The following is a 21,319-nucleotide window of genomic DNA, read 5'->3' on the forward strand; positions in this document are numbered from 1 at the left end:
TGCACAACATTTCCACATGAATATGTCAGCACATCTGTGTTTTTTTACTTGGTTTTTGGCAACAGTTGTGTTGATGTTATTGATTTTCTGATCATTTTACATTACTTTATTGCATCAAGTGTTTTATAATGCGCCTACGGGCACTATTGTGAAACCCTTAACATTCATAACACTAAACATGGCATCTATCATTGCTAGTGCTGGTAATGTTCAGCTAAAGTAGTTCAGTCTGAAAGCCACTGGCCAATCAGAGAGTTCCCTGTGCCACCCACATGGGAGATTCTGTTTTCAGCTGCCCTCAGACCCATTTGATACTGTTATCCAATCCACATGCTCTCACATAAGCACATGCACTGTACATCCACACTGGAGGTAATTCTCATGAGACAATACAAGATGTTCAGGCTTTAATATGAAGCTATAATAGTGTAGATGTGAAAAAAAAAAACATTTTAAAGATACTTCACTTAATGGAAAGGTTCTTTACACTCACACATCTATATAATAACCATGCTTCTTTATAGCATTGCTAAAAGAACCATTTGAAGCACCTTTATTTTTAAGAGAGCATGTCCAATTAAATCACAAATCTGGTGAAGAAGTGGTTGTTACCTCTTACCTTCAGCATTGTTTATAAAACTTCAAAATCATGCAGATGCTCCACTGACCTGTGGTAGAGAGAGAAGTGCTACTCTGGGCTCAGTATGCACTCTGCATTCTGTAACTGTGGGGAAGTAGGCAGGATAATGCTCATAAGAACTGCATAAGTCATGTGAAATCCTGTAATCTTACTCTACCGTGTCAGTCCACATGATTCTTTTACTTCAGATGCCGGTAGTCTGTATCTCTTCAGTTTGTTAAATGCATGTGACAAGTGTGTTAACTAGGTGTGGCTTAAAGTGTGAATTCCACTTCACAACTGTAGGGGGAGCCCAGGAGCAAGAAATGAAAATTTTCGCACTGCTTGTTTTTTTATCTTCAAAGTGTTTCATATTCTAAAATTTCTACTTCTTGTCAATACACTTTAACTGAAAATACCACAGTGAAGTTGCTGTTATTTTCAATTTCCACTGTAAAACACACTTTAGATGTTTATGCCACTTGTTAACTTCTGCTCACTTGTTAACTTCACTGCTCTAGGTTATGGATTATATGTCACTAGTTTGGAATTGCCATTAGGATTGCCATTGGTCCTAATGAGTGGAGCATTTGTTCTGAGAACACTCCCTGCCATTGCTCAAAGTCACTGAGACATTTGTTCTGAGATCACACATTGATTGCCACTGGTCCTTGTAACTTTATAATGTTTACTGAGACCACCCCATTACTGCCATTGGTCCAGATCACACCATCATTTGTTCTGAGACAAACTGGAAACTGTCATTGGTCATAATGATAGGATCATTAGTTTTGAGACAAACCATCCTGACTGTCCTAATCAAAGCATCATATTTTCTAAGATCGATCCCTGACTGAACTTGATCCTAATCACTACATCATTTGTTTTACGATCAGTCCCTGGCTGCCATTGGTCCTAATCATAATTTATTTTTTGTTTTGAGACCAACCCCCTGACTGCCATTGATTGTAATTGCTGGGTCTTTTGTTCTGTGACAACCCTCTGGCTGCCATTGTTCCATATGATTGCCAGTATCCCTGCATGCCCCAGGCCTCCATCAATGCTAAGTGAGAACTGTTTTAGTTGCTTCAACAGTTTGTCCAGCAGAAGATGAATTTCATTGGATGTTTGATTTATGCTGAAGCCTTATAGCACTGATACTGATCATTTCAAATATACCCAGGACATCACCATCCACAAAGCCATCGATTGCTTATGTTGAGCACTGCAGAGAGAAGACCTGGGTCCCTTCCTCCCTCAGCATGCAGGAGCAGTGGGACTTTTCCAATAGCACTGCATCTGTTTGACGGGCCTTGCCTGCACAGGGAATCTCCCCTGTGGCTCCCAGGAAAGCCAATGGCCATATTTGTCTGGGGCTGTTTTGTCAGAGGCATCCCCAGAGTACTTCAGTGTACTTGCATTGCTCAAGGATGGCCAGGATCTTGCTTCATCCAGCCTACTTTCCTGCTTAAGGCAGTATCTTTGCTTTATGTTCACTTTGGCATTCAGCCTATATCTAGAGCTGTGTTAAAAAACAATACAACATTATACTGGAAATAAACTTTTGCCAGTCCATACAGTACTGTTCACAGTTTGCAATCAGTGTTTTCAAGAATATTAAACTAGATTGTTTTTGGAGAGTGATAAATTCAGTATGCTAGTCCTGTGCAATTTCACTGTCTTGAAATGAGTAGAGAAATATAAGGTATCTGAAGTTGAGAAAGGCATCAGTAACTACCTGAGTCTTTAAAAGAGTACAGAACAAAAAAGTCCCATATTGTATGAACCAAATGTTTTCTTAATGATCACATTTGAACTATGTTTGATTATATGACCTAAATTGACCACTACATTGTTAAAAGCACTGACTAATCATCCCAAATATTACCTTAAACCCAAGCCTGATTCTTAACTAGCTTTCCCGTAACTCTTAGTGAAATTCAACGCTACTCTTTGTTAGGAGTGTTCTGCCAGGATAAGATTTAACTTACAGTGCCTCCTCGCTCTGTGGTTACTTAAGACAATCCATCTGTAATCACCCTTAAAGTCTTTGCCGTTGGTCCAGGGGAATAAAGCCTCGATTGTGAAACTGATAGGCCGGGAGCCCAAATGGCACTCTTGAGCGAGTGTCATCAGAGCCAAAATGGAGTTTGATTTCTCTACATTTGATACGAGTACAATTCAGAAGGAATTAAACCCATTCCACACTGATAAATAAGAGTGTTTTAACTTTCAAGAGCAGATTTGCTGGTTCCTTTAGCACATTTTAGAATGGTACGTGAGCTCCGAGATCATGACACATCATGAAAGCACCTTGGTGAATCACCCATGACTTTGCACAAGCTTAAAACTTTCACTCCAAATTTCACAGCTGGTAGGTTTTCGATTTCCAATCCAGCTTTAATGCAGTTGAGGAAACTAACCTTCTAACTAAACGTCTCAGTTGATAACAGTAATAGCAGGAATTGAATAGCAGTCAAATCGATAGCTTAGTCTGACAACTATTGTTGATTTTATAGTTTTATAAAATGTACACTAGAATTTAAGAGGGAAGCAATAGTAGACTTCTATTTTATTATTGATAAAAACAAACTATTGCCATTTGTATGAACATGTAGGTTTGTGGCATTTTATAACAGAAGTCTAAAACTAAGCTTAAACCCAACAAAAGCCAGACCAAACCTCTTTCCTTTCCTGAGCCTGTCAAGAGTAGAATATGCAGCGTATAGTTGGTCTATAGTAAAAACATACTTGATTAACTCCCACAAAATGGAATGTAGCTAGATAGACATGTCTTGGTGGCAGTGATGACTTAAGTGGCAGTGCATAGTAATATGAGCGGGGAGTAGAGTAGAGTCCAACTGAAAAATAGTAAGCCTGTCCTGTTAGTGGCTCAGAACAGAATAACTTCCCACCACAAAGAATATGTGTTATACAGAGTGATCAGTGTTGGAAGACACAATCTCCTGTACCATTGCTTGCTACAATGGAGCTGAATGCTGTGGAATTGCTGAGGGTGCCCCACCGTCTGACTAATAAGTCATGTAAAGTGTGTGATGTGTTGTCTAAAGACTAAAACTGAGCAAGCTTTCTTCTTCAATCCGTTGAGCTTTTTTGCATTTCCACTTCTGATGCTGCCTTCCCAGAAGACTGCAGCAAAGAACATATCAATTACAAGAAGAGACTGGTAGATGAGCATCTTGCTACACACAAGCTACACACAAGGAGTAGTGCCCGCTCACCCCCTTTCTGTGCATGGTCGACATCCTGACACATGATGGAAATGAGACTGCCTGTTGTCCTTGTCCTCCTGATATGGTACATCCAACCAAGTGGTAGTAACAGCCCCTGTTCATATGTTCATATGAACTATTTTGGAACATGGCTGCATGGATTTGGTTCCTTTCATCCACAAAAGCATTAGCTGTTGTTGGGCAATACGACATGGCTTGCAGTTGGCCTGTTCATCCCAAAGGTGTTGGGTGGGGTTGAGGTCAGTGCTCTGTCCAGGCCAAGTAGGTTCTTCCACAACAGACTCATCACAACATTTTTTATTGAGCTTGCTTTGTCTGGCTGAAAGTTAAAACACTCTTATTTATCAGTGTGGAATCGGTTTAATTTCTTCTAAATTGTACTCATATCAAATGCAGAGAAATCAAACTCCATTCTGGCTCTTCAAACTGTTACCAAGAAGTTGGAAGCACACAGTTCTGTAAAACATGATTGTATGCTGTAGATTTACCTTTACTGAAGCCAAGGGGCCCAAACTATAAAAAAAATAGCCCCAGAAAGATATTCCACCTGCAAAAACAATTGGCACTATGTCTCCAGGCAGGTAATGTTCTGGCATCCGGCAAACCCAGGTTTGTCCTTCAGACTGCCAGGTGGTGCCATTCTGTGAGCTTGTGTGAACCACTGCTTCACACTTTAGCTATTTTTCTGGGTGTTTCCACGGCACGCTAACACGACTTACAGTTGACTGGGGCAGCTTTAGCAGGGCAGAAATATGATGAATTCACTTGCTGGAAAGGTGACATCTTTCAATGTTCATTCTACTGCCAATGATTTTGTGGGATTGCTTGGCTTTATGCTTGATATTATACAGCGTAAATAAAGAGTACAGGAACCTACTAATGTGTGTATACATACATTTTGCAATGCAGTTCATGCACATTTCTAACTGTTGCTAGTCCTAAGCCTAGTTCTTATGTATCTACTCGCTGCTCTAACTTCAATGTTACCTTTATGCTAAGAGGTCATGCTCATAGCATAAAGGTAGTCCTAAGCCTAATTCTTATGTATCTACTCGCTGCTCTAACTGTTGCTGCACAATTTTCGGAAGCCTTTAGAAAACAGCTAGGCGGACAACCGTATTGTACAATAAGCTGACTCAAAAACATTCTCTCAGGTGCATTATGGAAAGATTTCCTTTTGTTTATTTGCACCCTGATCTGTCATAAAATCTTCATGTTCAGCGAAGGGCTTTTTTTTTCTCTTAAGGGCACTATTGATATTCATGAATCACTCACTTATGGATGCTCTGTCAGTAGCCCCACACCATAGCTGTCAGTCAGGGGGGTGTCCTTTATGACTTTGGCACACCTGAGTACACTGATGCAGGGCTGGGACAATGTCTGATAATACAAGCAGTTCACTGTTGGACTTAATATCTCATGTATTATTCTTCACAGTTATTCATACAGCTCCACTCAGTGCCATAATGCAGAGACCAATCTACAGGAAATGGGAACTGATAATGGATCGGTGTATCAAGAAGGAAATGATCTTCCAGGCTCATTAATCTACAGCAGGACCAAATCCTATGCTTCCGTCTCTGCATGCCACACACAGAAACTTCTAAGCAGACACAAAATATTTTGTTTGTTTGAAAGAGACTCACTTCTTGCAAGTTAAATAATCTCAGATCTAGTCAATATATCTCATTATGACACTGTCGTAAGAATATTATTATACAATTTGTTATTTCTAAATAATTTTATTTCTTTGGGGAATTGTTTTCTTTTGGCAGGGGGAAATTTCTTGCTTAGTCATAATGAAGATAATTTCACTATATAAAATGACTTAAACAAGGAACAATATGTAGGAATGTAAATAATATTCAAATGGTTCTCAGAGCAATAAAAAAAAAAGTTAGATATATTGACTAGATTTAAGTTTCAAGAGATCAGCCTTTTTGGTATATTATTTTTAAAAATAATAGAAATATATGCAATCTACGATCAAATGATAGCAATGATTTGTTTTTCTACTCTGAAATACGTTGATTAAACTGTATGTCTTGAAGCAGTAGAGGTACTGCTGAGGTTGGAGGTGATCTTGTCATGCCCTGCCCACAAATGTGTTCTTTGGTAGGTACTGTAGCAAGGTTGGACTTAATAGATATTACAGAATTCTGGCAAAAAAGAAAAATCACTCTCAACCAAATGAGAAACTGTAAAAATATAGCCAGCTAATTTTTTTGGAGTAACCTCAGCCATGCTACATGAGCTACTGGTGTACGCTACAATGCCTTCTTACCTAGTAAAGTTAAGACAGACAAAAAACCATTACAAAACCAACATTTATGCTTAGCCTTTGGTTTAAAAATGAACCTCTAAATATTTGCTACTTATAATTTAATTCAATACATTTTAATACAATAAAAGAAAAATAAGTGGTTGGCCTCTACATTGTTAATGCTAATATTAAAATTTATATATTTTTTTCTTAAAACATTCAAAAGTACATTATTTGACAATTTGAAAAATGGAGCTCAATCTGTTTCGGATGGTCTAAGTTGGTCTATAATGGTCAAGATGAAAACATACCCTGTGCTAATAAGCTAGCCGATTAACCAGCTCTTGACCAGCATAGAGTATGTTGCCTTTGATTTTGGTCATTCTGTTCATTCTGTAGCTTGGTGATGCTGTTCATGCTAGTGAATAGGAGTGCACAATATATAATAGAGTGTATACATACAGTGTATAGATACATATATTTTGCACATTTTTAATTGTTGCTAGTCCTAAGCCTAGTTCTTATGTATCTACTCGCTGCTCTAACTTCAATGTTACCTTTATGCTAAGAGGTCATGCTCATTCCCCTTGTATGTACTCTTCTGTGACTCAATGTTAAAAATCTGTATTCTGCACAATTCTTGGAAGCCTTTAAAAAACAGCTAGGCGTACAACCTTATTGTACAATAAGCTGACTCATAAACATTCTCTCAGGTGCATTATGGAAAGATTTCCTTTTGTTCATTTGCATGTTCATCTGTCTTGGTTTGGCACTGTAATTTTGTAGAGACATGATGGACAAGCTTAACAGAAGCCGCTGGCAGAAATCCAATTCAAAGTAATAATGCCAAACTGCAGCACATACCATGAGGAAAAACCCCACCCTAGTGTCCTAACAATGACCTTCCATATATATCTCATTTGAAATTAAACACACACTGCAAATGGAAGTAATTGTTTAAAAAAAACAGTTCCATAGTTTTATTTAGATTACTGGGATTTTCTTGTGTTCCTGTGTAACACTGTTCCAACTGCCTCACAGTTGCTATAAAAGAACACATTAGTGGGTGCATCATGGATAAATCAGCTGTTCATGAATGAAAGGGACTTCCCTCTGACATAGTGGTGGCATCGTAAATGTCAAATTGACCTCCCGCAAAGTGAACAGATTTCCTGACCCACTGGCCACTGGCTTAGGATGGCATGGGCGGAAATTGAGTCCCTTTTCTTCATTAACGAGAAAGGAAAGCGTGTGTGTGTGTGTGTGTGTGTGCCCTTTGGCAGGCTTGAGTCTGGTGGCTTTCTGACCTCAACGTATGTGTATGGACACAGCAAGCTTTCTATCTCTCACTCACTCACTTTCTTTCCACACCCCCCACCATTTCCCGTGGAGAGAGCAGTCTGTTAGACAGAAGGAAGGACAGCAGAAGGGCTCTTTCTGTAGTCACCTGCGGACCACTCTATCACACACACACACACACACACTCACATACACACAAGGTCTTGTTGTCCAAGTCTCCTTCCAGTATTGGTATGTGCTTCTTTTCTCTTTTACCTCATTGTGTTGGTTTTCTGGTTGTATTTGCATGATTGATTGGTTCACCAATGTCTTATATGACTTACATAGAATATTTAAAGTAATCATAATATTTGCCATCCCCTCCTCTTTACACCTTTCGTCCAGGAGTTGTGAGTGCTATAGATTTCAAGGCTGGAGGTTTCTGGCAGAGAGCCCTATCCTGTTGGTTGATTCAGTGTGGGTGAAATTAGAGAACGTATGTCTGGTCCCCTTCTGCATTACATCACCTTGCTATCAGAGCAACTTGGTCTGCTATTACAGTGGTCTTGGAAAAGAACCAGAAAAACCTCTTCGATTTCAGAGACTCTCACTGGACATCATTTTTGCTCTGGCTCAAATGAAAGGGCAGTTCTTTTGCTGTAGTGTATACGGACAGATACTGTGACCCAAATTATGTCTCATAGGACTACATGCTTGTTGAATTAGAGTCTTGGGGTTTTGAAACAAAAATAGTTGTATGTGTGAAAAGGAGTCCAAAAATGAGCAACCGCTGTGATTGGTGGTTGGTTAAAAAGATGATTAAAATGAATGTACTAATCCTGGACGTTTTTTAGTTCAATGCTTAGAGCACAAAAAACACTACATCATGCTTAGCCTTAGCTTAGAGCTAATGTATCCTGCTCAACACTGTTAACATTGATCCATCCAACGATTTTGGTTACATCACATCTGCAGCCCTGTGTAGTGAGTGCCTGTAATGCTCTATTGATATCTATTGGCTTATAGAGTGTTAACGGACTGTACTTTTGTGCTTAGGTCAAAGGTTCTCAGGCTGTTCCTGGTAGTCCCTTGCTATTTACCATCATGTCAGTACTGACCTTCTCTTCAGAGTAGACGGCACCAGTCTCACGCCCAGCACAGGTATGGGGCAGTGCCAGGTGAAAATTTTGGAATAAATACTGGAGGAAGTAAGTAGTCAATTTTGTTTCAGTAATTAGTCTAGTTGGAAATATCACATAAAAAAACAGTTGCAAAAATGTAATAAAAGTAATCATAAAAATAAAATACTGTAGGTTACCTGATGATCCTGCTAATTGTTCCACTAGAATTAGTTTTGCTTTTATAAATGTTGCATATGTGTTATTCATATTGCAGTTTCTGATATATGTTGTAAATTCATGTTGCTTTCTGTTTATTTTTTTCCTGTAGTTTAATAGAGTTCTTAAACAGCTTGATTCAGATTCAGAAATAGATATAAACATAAATATATATAGATATCGGACTGCCCAAAAAACATGTTTCCAAAATAGCGTTTACATGAGAAGGCAAACCATTCTTACCATTTAACGTAAATCAGTGTATAGAGATGTATGGCTTTTTATTTTGCGACACTCTTATACAGGCCAGTTGTGTGTAGAGCTTTTGCTGTTGCTAACCTGGCGCACCGTCATTCCAGTCTTAGCCGCTGAACTCTGTAGCTCATTCAAAGTGATAGTTGACTACTTTGTGATGTCCCTCACAAGTCTCCGGCTTTCTCTGATGCTGATAAGTTTTGAGGAATGGGCTTGTCTAGTCAGTGCCTGGGTGGTGTGATGCAGCTTCCATTTTTTGACCCAGCAGTGCACACTGGGCTATCCAAACACTTGGATATTATTTTGTAGCTTTTTCCTATGTTGTGCATGTCTACATCTCTCGTTTCATGGGAATACTCCTAGATCTTTATTTTCTTTTTCATTTCCTTCAGATTCACAGTCTGACCATTTTAAGTAAAAGGATGTTTTATCTGGAAAAGGGGAATTATTTTAATGATTCACAAGAAGAGGCCTGTTGTAAGTGATTTCATTAGGGCAGTATTTTCCATCTGTGTACACTTGAAGCTTTAACAGCACAAGGGTTAAATGTAAACAACATTTTCAGGTAGTCACACTTAGAATTTATCACATTTCATAATTTCAAGTTATTGTGATTGCATTTTATTTTTATTACAGCAGCTGCCTGTGTCAAAAAGGTGAATCGTGTATATTTCTGATGCAGTATTTTTGTGCAGGAGGAAAGCAAACTGTTCCTCTTGAGTTAATGTAAGACAAAATCAATGTACGGAAGTATCACAATATTATGTTGTGGTTTACATGCAGAGATTAGTGGCAGACAGAGGTTCCTTTTCTGTTGTGTTTTAAAACACTGACCACTAGAGAGCAGTGTTGTACTTTGTCCTCAGATTCCATTGTTCTAATTGGATAAACAGTACATCTTTCTTTTACTCAGATTTTAAACATATTATGGTGCTTTTTGTACCATGAGTTTTCCAAAATTGGATTAAAAGTAATTTCAGCTTGCTTACAGTATTGCAATGTATTGAAATTTATTAAAATGCAACCCCTGTATTGGGGTATGTATCATATGACCATGTTCTTGCCAATAGAGGACATGCATTGATGTCTCGTGCCCGCTAAAACACGCCCAAACGATTATCTGCTCAAGTTAAGGGCAGTTTGACTCAACTTGCAGTTGCAGTGATCCAGGCAAATTACCAATGGTCCATTGACAGTGTAGCCAGGAACGTCCAACCAACTGAGGCCCAAATCACACCCTTCAGTACAGAGTGTTCCATTAAAACTCTAAAACATAAAGTCTAAAACATAAAAATAAAATAAAATCAGTAAATAATTGTTATGGGAGGTTTTAAAATCAGTATCGGCCACAGCATTGTCATATCAGTCAGGCCCTACTGCTTACGTATAGTTCTTCCACATTCCTTCTCTACGTGTGTCCAGTTTCTGGACTTGAAGGAGAATCATCTCTGGTGTGTTTAGTCAAAGTTTAGGTGCAGTCTACATTTAAAGTCTGTCTAGCATAGGATTAAAGAATGTCTCTCATCCTGAGTGAAAATATTTTTTTTCCCTCCTGCTTTAGCCCTAAACCTCCTCCATCTCTTACTTCCACTGGTTCTTACTCATTTCCGTTAATGGTCAAAATGGATGTCTCATTTGTTGTTCAGAGCTTGATCTTTAAACCCTAAAACAAACATATGAAGAATGTTCTGGTAAGATAATCAGGGTTTTTCCTGTAAGCTCAGAGCACGCGCAGTAAGCTTGTGCACGGTCATTAAAAGAGAAACGAGATCGTCAGCCGTCTCTGTGAGTTTTACTGGAAAGAAAATGACTCACGTATTATGAAGCTCGTTAAGGACTCGGTTTGAGTTTTCTTTAACAAAGGATAAAGGATAAAAGGATAAAGGTGCACGTATTCGTCACTGTACAGTGTGGACTGTACAGCGAAATGTGTCCTCCGCATTTAACCCATCTGGTAGTGAACACACACTCACACACACACATGTGTTAGGGGCAGTGAGTACACACACACACCCAGAGCGGTGGGCAGCCAACTCCAGCGCCCGGGGAGCAGAGAGGGTAAAGGGCCTTGCTCAAGGGCCCAACAGTGGCAGCTTGCCGAGCCCGGGAATCGAACCCACAACCCTGTTATCGATATCCCGGCGCTCTAACCGCTGAGCCACCACTGCCACTGCCACTGCCAACGACTGGCTTCTTGTGCCCGGCTCCTCCACTTTGTGAGCTGTGGAATTTTGGTCAGAGCCAGACGAGCGGCCCCGCTTGTGGTCACCCCCAGCGAGAACTGTCACAATAATAACAGGCCGGGCCTGTTGGTTTTTAGACCTAAGGTTAGAAACTAACGTAATATTTTGTTACTACTCAACAAACACTGCCTGTATTATTTTTCTATGTAAATACATTCTTGTTTGAGCAGTTAATAACAGGTTTACCAGAAAAACCCTCACCACAGGGTGCCATGACCGTGCCTGTGTGTGTGTGTGTGTGTGTGTTTGAAGTGTTGAGGACCCTTCATTCACCCCCATTCACAGGCCCTGATGGGTGTTTCTCAGAACAGTTTTATTTGGAGGAGTGGTCAAGCCCATAGTCTGTTGCAATAAAGGGGGTTAATAAGAGCATCTTTATGTCTGTTTTTGGGATTTTAATTTTGTGTGTGTACAAGTTCAAGACAAAAATGCTTAAACCAGAAAGAAACAGGGCAAAAGTACAATGTAAAGGGCCTACACAGTTTCAAAACACATTTTTCCACAGATGCTCCATGTTTCTTTTTTTGGATTAAACTGGATTTGGATTAAAACTCAAATGACCCAATGAGGTTGTTTGACTTACAGGTTGTTTACATTACGTAAATGTAGAATTGTATTGTCTGTAAGTAACTGGTTAATTTACAAGAAAAAAATGGAAGTTTGTTTTAATAAATTAACTCTTGTTATGTTCAAATATTGTTCCGACAACAAATTATTTTTATTTTGAGGTAGCAAACACTGTATATGTTGGTTCTATTCATGCGTCATGAATGGAAAGGTTTGGCATTATTAAAGTTCATACCACCATTTATTTTGTTAAAGTTTAGAGAAGGACTTATAGGATAGGTCATAATACTTGACCCACAGTAAACCTACACTAAATTTAGCATTATTATTTAACAAGGATGTCCCAAATCAGCTTATTTGGCCCCCCTAACCAATCCCTAACTAAAAGTTCCCTAATGCAGAATATCATCCAATTCCAATCCAATCCGATTTTTAATACATAATACAGCCACAACCTTTAGATAAGTTAAGACAATAAGTAAAAATCACTATTTTTAGTAAATGAGACATTAGTTTTTACAATAAGACATTCTGGACTGATTTATTTAGTTTAGAAGAGACTTTTCATAAAATGACTGTTTTGTAGTGACAAATTGAAAAAATGTTTTAACCCAAAATATCATGGTATTACACTTTTTTTTTCTCCCACCCCAGTATGGAACAGATGTGTATGGGATGTATTATTATGTATAATTTATGTATATATATATATATGACAAATAACCCACAAGTATGGCACCATGTCCTGATACTGTGTAAAAACACACCTGTGTGTTTGTGTGGGTTTGTTAACATGTATTTTTATGAGTTTGTGTATGTGTGTGCTTTAGATGGTAGGGGAGGTGTGAGCTTAGGGGTAGAGTAGCTAGGTACTCTACATAGGGGTTGGTTATTTTACCCCCTGCAGTTGCCCTACAGGATACTATCATGGAAATGAAAAAGCTTCTTTTACCAAAAACTATGTACACTCTCTCTCTCTCTCTGTATTATTCACGTTCAGTCTTTAACATACTCATACAGTCACTTACATTACATATCAACTTACACAGTCACAAAAGCTTTGAATGATTTGGACAGCAGCTGTTAAAAGCGCCTTACAAATAAACAGAATTGAATTACATATTTCGAATTAAATTACATATTTATACATAGTTTTGCATTTCAGGGGTGCAGGTTTAGTTTGACAAGAGTGGCTATATCATACATACAGAAATTTAGATGTAAAAGTAGGCATATTTTAATCAGAAATAATCAATGCATTTTCTTGTAGACATTCAGTGTAGAGATTTTATTTTAACGCATCTTACCAGCGATTCAAACCTAACGAGGGAGGCGGGGGGAAAATTAGCTTATGTAGAAATCTATACATAAAACTGAGTGAGTATAAATGACTGTATTCTTGTGAAATCTAATGTTTAAAATGATCTGAAACATATAAAGTGTATTGAGTATTATTAAGATTCATAGTGTAGTCCAAAGTTGGATAGACATTGCATCAATGATGCATTGGCATTTTACTTTCATCTTAAAAATGAAAATAACTCATGTCAGTCAGTAACTTATATCAGCCTTTAATTAAAACATCCGTATTACAGTGTCTGTATTAAATGATACTGGTTAAGATTATCAGACAAAAATATCAGTTTAAGCTCCTCTCAATTGGCATCAGTGACAAAATGACAAAAAAAGGGAATCCAGAGAGTTATCCCCAGTGACGTAAACAGTCACACACACTTACAGCACAGGGGCACAGTTATGTTTTTACAGTCTGCATGGTGTCATAATGCTGGTATATGTGCTGATGTACATTTGCTCTATGCTGCACAGTCTCTTATACTGACCATGTTTTTCTCTTCTGGCAGAAAACATCATCCTTTAGCACAGAGGCGGCGGGATGTCCCAGGAGAGCTACCTGGAGGACACGGGTAAGAGCTGTGTATTCAGTGTGTGACGTCGGAGTGGAATGTGGCGTGAGAGACAGAGATGGTTTAATGTGTGGCAAGGACATCCGAAAGGTCTTTTAGGATATTGACTGATGGTGGCAGTGTGTGTATGTGTTTACCATCTGTGAGCTGTGAAGATCATGTTCTACAAGGGCACTTGTATCACCAAAGAATGTTACGTGCCTCCCTACACGCTAAAGCTGCATCTATTGCTGCAAAAGCACATTGTGTGCCGCTCCGCTCCATAGCAGGGATTCACCACTTCGGTGGGAGCAAACTTAGAGGCAAATTATTAAAAACAATAAATCAATTTTAAATATATAAAGCTCACCCAGATTCTCATAGATGTAGGTTCTAAAGGGTTAATAAAAAACAACAAATCCTTTAAGAATTCCTGCCCCTAGCATACATTAGTTGTAAGGCTTTGTGAATTTTCCTGTTAGTTATACTGATAGTTATGGTTGTGACAGTTATGTTGAATATTTTGACCATGTAGCTGATAAAGGAACATAATTTTTGCCATCTTGTTACTGTAAAATATTCATAAAAATGTCAATGTGTAATCTCCATTGTCCATTAAAACCTTTAATGGACAGTGCCTTAAAAATAATTTTATATATTTTTATTGAATATAATAATTATTTGAATATAACTATTTTGCCACAATAGTGTAAAATGTAACTTAAGGAGATGAGACTGGTGACAATCTAAGCATAGTGTTTGTTAACAAAGTTTGCCTAGCATCTATCATTCTCAACTAAAAAGACTTCAGAGACCAAACATGTCATGGCTGATGCATCTGGGTTCAAATATGATTAACATTCATTTAATTTTCTGCCTGACTATTCCTTTAGGCTGCAGCCAGTTCTGCAAACAGCTGCACATAGCTGTTCAACTGTAGCTTGTATATTCTCCATCGAAAACCACTGCCAAGAATGGCATGCTCTGGAGCAGCTGTACATGAACCTAGGCACACTTTGCTCAATGCCAAGCGTTGGCTAGAGGGGTATGAAGCCCCCCAGCACTGGGTTGTGGGTTTACTATATACTTGATGTGCAATGCATAATTATCCACAACAGTAACTTTATCAAATTCTGATCTTAACAAAACATCTCCTTTTCTACTTCTGTGATAGTATTCTGTGAGGTTCAGCCCTCGCTGTAGAAATTCTCTTCTTGTTTCATTGAACTACAACTGAGAAATAATGAATAACATTACACTGCGCTTATGTAATCACTGGCGATAACTGTGACTTCAGACATCTAAAGGCTCCCCTCACACACCCACCCCCCCCCAAGCCTTGCACACGTCCGCAGACTCTTTTGAAAAGCTGTGGATGGAAAAAATTGAGGCAAGTGATGTCAGAGTACAGAGTAGCTTCGGTGTGTCTGGGGAACCGGGCAGCGAAGTGTGGACATTCTCCAGAGCCACTCTGACCAGAGCCCCCCTTTTTTTCCACCTGCGACCTGATTCTTTCCATCCTGCCACTAACCAAGAACTGATGGCTGAATTTTGCTGAGAGGAGAGTAAAGGCCTAAAAGTTTTACACATTTAGGGGATTTTATTAAATAATTAGTTGATTCCAATTGATTTTTTTTGCAGACAAATCACCTAAAAGACAATCCTATTTGAACAGGCAACAAGGAAAATAGCAAAGATCATTTCAGGGATGTCCTGTATCCTCAGATGTGGGCTAAATGCTTTAAAGTTCAGTATGTGCCGATGCCAATCCAATCTTTGTATTTTGTGGTAGTTAATACATCATTTAAGGAAGATTTGCTCAATATTACAGTACAGTGTGTTTAGTATAGGTTATTATTCAGTTTTACTGACCTATTTGGCTACCAGTTATTTTAAAATGCTGCTGTGGAATCACCTAATAGGCTAGAATGTGTTTCCTCAGAGACACATGAATTGCCACTGCTTCATTGTGAAAGGCCTCTAATGCAATGTCTTTGCACAATACACTTAGAGGAGAACACTATTTATTCAGTACTGTTACATCATGTTATGTGAGTGATGGGTGGAGAGGATGGGCCATCTTACCCGTTCAGAGATAGCAAGGCCATTTATTCTCCATTTGACTCTTGGCTATGTATGGCTGTGGCATCACCAAGAATCTTCCAATGCTTAGGGCCAACAATTACACAGTTGTGGCACTTACGGGCCCACAGACGTTCATTGTCCAAAGTGAAGTATTAACACATTTATTTGATTTAAAAACCTTTGTTAAAGCAGTAGTATGCAAGAATGAATATTCTGTAGTCAGGAGGTGTAATTCATGCTTTGAGTCACCCCTAAAGGACACGCCTAACACAGCATTTCTGGACAAGCTGAGATATACAGAACAGTCATTAAAAGTAAAAGAAGCATGTGAACCTAGCTGGTAGAGTAATATTACCGATTTTGACACAAATATGACTTGGGTAAGGCAGCGATACACAGTGTGTGTATCAAATGTTGTCCTGCCAACTTCACCAAACCTTTACATTTACAGTACAGTGGTAATGATAGAGACGTTAGGGTTAGCGGGGCATCACAGTGATTTTGAAGGTGGTATTTTAAGGGAAGAATGCTACATAATGTTACTTTAATTTCTAAAACCATGCCAGACTGCTGTATGTTGTGGATAATGTCAGTTTAAGGAGGGGAGGAAATAGAGGGCAAAAATGACAGAGAAAGAAAAACAAAGGATTTGACATGGCTTGATCATCATATAGCCATATAGCCTTGCTGTGATCATCACAAGTTTATTATCTGCCACTTGGGTAAAATGTGTATGCACTGATATGTATACTGGTGGTCCTGGACGGTCCTAGTTGTACCTTCCTAAAAATGAGGTGCAGCTCACAAATGATGTGTCACTTAACAAACTGAGGGAACCTTCTATAACTGACATTGTTTTTGTCATGGAAATAGAGAGAAATAGGGAGAGTAAAGAAGCAGAGAACCTCCTCATAAATGGCAGCGTACCCTGTCACCTGTGAGCTCACTGTACACAGATAGAAACCTCGCCTCCCCTCTGCCTCACAGTCACTGCACTAGCTCATTCATACATTTTCTCTCTCGCTCTCCCTCTCCCTCATCCTCTCCCTATCTCTCTCTCTCACGCTCCCTTTCTCTCCTTCTCTGACTCATTCGCTCTCAAGCTCACTCAAAGCCTGAACGATCCCAGATATTAACAGGGCTGGAGGAGGACCTGCTGTTCTCAGGTAAAAGCCATTGATATTATTGCCCTTAGTGCCGTGTTTGCCAGGCTTTTTTCCCATCCAGTGCAGCCGGCTGCTTCCGAGACGGATCCCACGGAGACTGGTTGCTGTTTCTACGCACCGTTGCTTGTTGTGAATGGACTGGCTGCTTGCATTGGAAAGATATTGTGCTCATTTTTCCTGCTTGTGAGTTCTACTGAGTCATGATAGGCTTTGTGCTGGTGGCAGTACAGAGTGTACCCGTGAAGCCCGCTGTGATTTTTTTGCCTGCGTGGCGCAGAGCGAGCAGTACGCACCGGACAGTTGGACGGAGAACGAGCGGACAGAGAAACGATGAATGGACTGACTGTCCACTCGGCTCCGTCTCAGCCTCATGCATGCTCTCCTCCACGCTAGCACTCTGTGAATGGGTCCCGGGGCGGATCGATGCGGGCAGTGGTGGGGGTTGTCCGTTGCCCGCGTGATGTGCGTATGTGCCTACTGTTTAATGTCAGCAGTGGGGTTTCACATCCCAGGAGACGGACACCTACACACTGCTGATGAAGCTATACCTAAACGAGTCAATGCATTGATAATGCTGCATCCATGATAAGCTATTAGGGGCAGGAGGGGAAAGAGAAAGAGAGAGAGAGCAGCTGTCTGCAGTGCAGGACACACAGTGCTGTTTCTTTCTTTTTGGGAATGGCATCAAGGGAAGCTTAAAAGTGCCCTTAGAGTTTTTTCCTGTATAAATTTTGCATATATGTATGTTGTAGTTGATTTTTTTCCTGGGGGGATATTTTTCTATTTTTATAATGCAGAGGTCAAAAAATGATTATTTTTTAAATTAGTGCTGGTGTATAATAAAAACAAACCATCAATTTCAATCTTTTTTGTGTGAATGAACAACTCTGTATGTGCACATTGTGAGCTGCTGTTATTCCCGAATAGCTTTTTTATCAGCTAAAAATGGGCTGTAAAAATATGATCCTCTGTTTTTTCTGCCCTCGTTTACTCAGAGCAACCACCTCTCAGTTTTCCTCGAGGTATAAGCAACATTTTGGAGGAAGAATGAAAGACGTGTATTGATTTTTGTCTGTCTGTCATTTTCTGTCCAGAAAGATGAGGACTGTGGGAGTAAGGTATCAGGGGTGTGTGTGTGTGTGTTTGTGTGTGGGGGGGTATGCTCTCTCTGTAGTCAGTGAGGATACTGGGAGATAAATTTAGCCCTCCAGCTCTGCTTCCATCTGCCGCCGCATGGTTTAGGGCCGTTGCCATAGGAACAACCACTGGGTGCCCATTAGTGAAAGAGAGAGGAAGATTGACGAGATTTCTAAAAAGCATTTAAACAACATATTTTGGATTTTGAATTGGCTAAAATACTTTCTTCTGTGTTTCTTATATACTTATGCTGATTATTTGGTATTACTAGCTGCAGCCAAGCATTTTGCTTCGCGGCACTAATCAGTTGTTGGCTGGATAAATGGTGATAAAGCAAAAGTTGACCTTGACCTTGTTGGAGGCACACAGGTGCATCAGCTCATATATTGACAAAGATTTAGCTTTTTTGTGTGTCACATACCCATAGCAGGTTTTCCCATAGCATTGTATACAGGCTGCTATTTAAAATGCTTAGTTAGTGGTGTTGCACTACACTGTCATTTATTGATCTTTAAGCTTTTATCAGTATATTTCAGTGTACTTTAAATTTGACAGTTAAAAACTTCAAAAGTATTAAAAGTGTATTGTGAGCATGAAAACTGTGGCTACCCGCTACCTGCAGCCTCCTTGAGTATACAGATATTTTGCCCGATCTGTGCTGAGCTGGTTACCTGTGGAGATTTTCATATGCCCTCCACCGCAAGACTTCTTAACACGTTTGGAGTCAGGTGATATTTCGCTCTCCTAATCAAGAACATGTGCAAGGAACAGTCTTACCTTCTGTTCTGCTTCCAACATTCCACCTGTGCAAATAGACCGTCTCTTAAATACACATCAATCTCTCTTTAGCAGTGCAGTTCAAATACTCTGCAGTTATGCTTGCACACATGAAGCCATGTATTTTCTACACCGTAACAGTGTTTCAGAAATCTACTTGTGGCAATTGAGCTACCACTAGATTTTCAATTTCTTTATGTTTTGATTTAATCTTTGTTTTAAAACATGCCTAGATTTTCTTCCTACTTATGTTTCTAAGATATTGACAGATAGCACAAGAGGTGATAAACAGCCTTTCATGCATTTGTCACGTTAATGTGTAATTGTTCCCAGAATTAAGAATTCTCTCATTTTAAGAAACGTATTTAAAAGTCTATTAGACAGAATTAATAAAACATTTTTATATGCAATGGCATGAACTATTTTAATTAACATTTAACCCCTTTTTATTTTTTGATCTTTAACAGTTTCAAAATAATAAAAAAGGACATCAAAAACAAACATTGTGGCATCCTATTTGCTTTTTGTAGCCTATGAGGCGTAGTCTTTCAGTTCATATTTGTGGATGTTTCACCCATTCATCCTTGCAAAAGGCTACTAGTTCTGTGAGTTATTGGGCTGTCTTACATGCTCTCAAGGTCTGTCAACTGATTCAAGATGTTTAGGTTGGGGAACTGGGCCATGGCAAGACCTTTAGGCATGCATCTCTTGAGGTAGTGTTTAGTATCAACATGCATCCTTTGAGTCTTCAGCTTTTTTTTTCAGACAGTGGGATGTTTGCTTCCAGAATTCCAGGATCACTGGCTGCAACACTAAGCTAAAAGCATGACTGATCAATGCCCATGCATAACAGTTGGAGAGGCGTTCTTTTCAGGAAAATCTGGCCCTATTAATCTCTAAACATTCCTTTATCTTGGAAAGTTTTCTTGCCATTCCAAACAGAGACAACAGCCACCTGAAAACACTGTCTTGCACTTTCTGCATCACCTCACCTTTGCATGGTGCCCCTATCCTTTTTCACTGTGATTGCACTAATCTTGCTTAAAATACCACAAAGAATGTTTCATTAATTCATGTTCTAACTTAACTATTCACAGTATCAGAAATTTTCACCAGGGGTTCCCAAACATTTGCATATCACTATGAACTCACTATGCATTTATTGTTTCCTCTTATAAGACACATTATTCCTAAAAGGTCTAACTGGATGTGTCCCTCATGCAGTGCACTACAAGTACGTAAGGCTGCTAACCCCAATAATAATCTAGTCAAATCCAAATAACTCACAGTATAACTGGTCTGGAATGCACTGTTGGCAAAGACTTGGATTACCAGCAGGATCTCATATGGTCCCACACCTATCCACCCCCTACAGCAAAGCGTGGGCGCCAGTGCCAGCTGGTTAGTGAGTGGGAAGCCTGGTTCCTGTGTGTGTTGAAATGAAAATAGTGAGGAATAATTTATTTTTCTCTTATTTTCAACTCATTTCCCCCTAATTATCTATGAAGGACATCAGCTTGTTTTAAAGGTAAATATGGCTCTAAGTACAAAAACAGCTCAATATAGCTACAGTATTGTGCAACAAAATGTAAACGTTAAGGGGGAAACTAAATGGACTTTAAATAAAGCTGTAATGTTCTAGCAATGGAAGTGTTTAACATTTTCAGTAAGATTATTGACTATTAGTAAGATTATTGATTTTTTAAACCTTGTCTCCCTTTTGATGAAAATCAGAAAATTATAAATTGCTTCCTCAGACCAAATATTAGAAATATTTGTGGTCTAGTTAAAGTTAGAAGTGCATATGAAAAGCTATCTTTTTTTCAGTTCCTGTTTTGGTTCATAATATAGAAAGAGTAAATGATAGGCTACAGTTGTGATTAGAAGTGTACATACACTTGTCATGGACATTAATGTCATTGCAATATTACTTATTTAAAATTAAAATTCTTTACATTTTTCTAAAATTATCACAGGGTCATTTATGCATTTATGCAATCATGCATACAGGGTCAAATGTTTTATTATATAGATATACAGATTATTAATTCACTGATTCTGAAAGTTCCAAAATGCCAAGGCCAAGACCTCTTAATATCCTTTTACTGATCATGATTTACTACAGCTTATAGTTTTTTTATGCCCAAGTTTTATATGTATATTTATGATCCTGCATGTATTATGACCATGTGTTTATGACCCTGTGTTTATTTAAAAAAAAACACAAAAATAAATTTAACTTCAGCACCAAATGTTTCTATTTAAGAATTATGCCCCACAAAAAGAACAGTTCAAAGAAACCAGTTCTACATTGTCACAATATCTGTCTGACACTGTCACAAGGATTTTAAAAGTTTATCCTGCTTTTGTTGGAGTAACTGTCCCTACTGTCCAGGGAAGACTTACTGCGTACTACCCAACCTCATCCCCAACT

The 21,319-nt window shown here is 38.9% G+C and overlaps 1 protein-coding gene across 2 annotated transcripts in view; it reads left to right on the forward strand.

Annotated features, from left to right (window-relative positions):
• hivep3a (HIVEP zinc finger 3a) overlaps positions 1 to 21,319 on the forward strand; it is a 38,221-nt gene that overhangs the window by 2,343 nt on the left and 14,559 nt on the right. The window contains exons 2-3 of one of the 2 annotated variants that reach the window (XM_072675427.1): positions 13,679 to 13,741; positions 16,909 to 16,971. The gene's annotated coding sequence lies outside the window, so the exon portion shown is untranslated. The remainder of the gene's footprint in view (positions 1 to 13,678; positions 13,742 to 16,908; positions 16,972 to 21,319) is intronic. The other variant, XM_072675426.1, reaches the window with a different exon arrangement.

The sequence above is a fragment of the Salminus brasiliensis genome, chromosome 3 (genome assembly GCF_030463535.1).
Source record: "Salminus brasiliensis chromosome 3, fSalBra1.hap2, whole genome shotgun sequence".
NCBI lineage: Eukaryota > Metazoa > Chordata > Actinopteri > Characiformes > Bryconidae > Salminus > Salminus brasiliensis.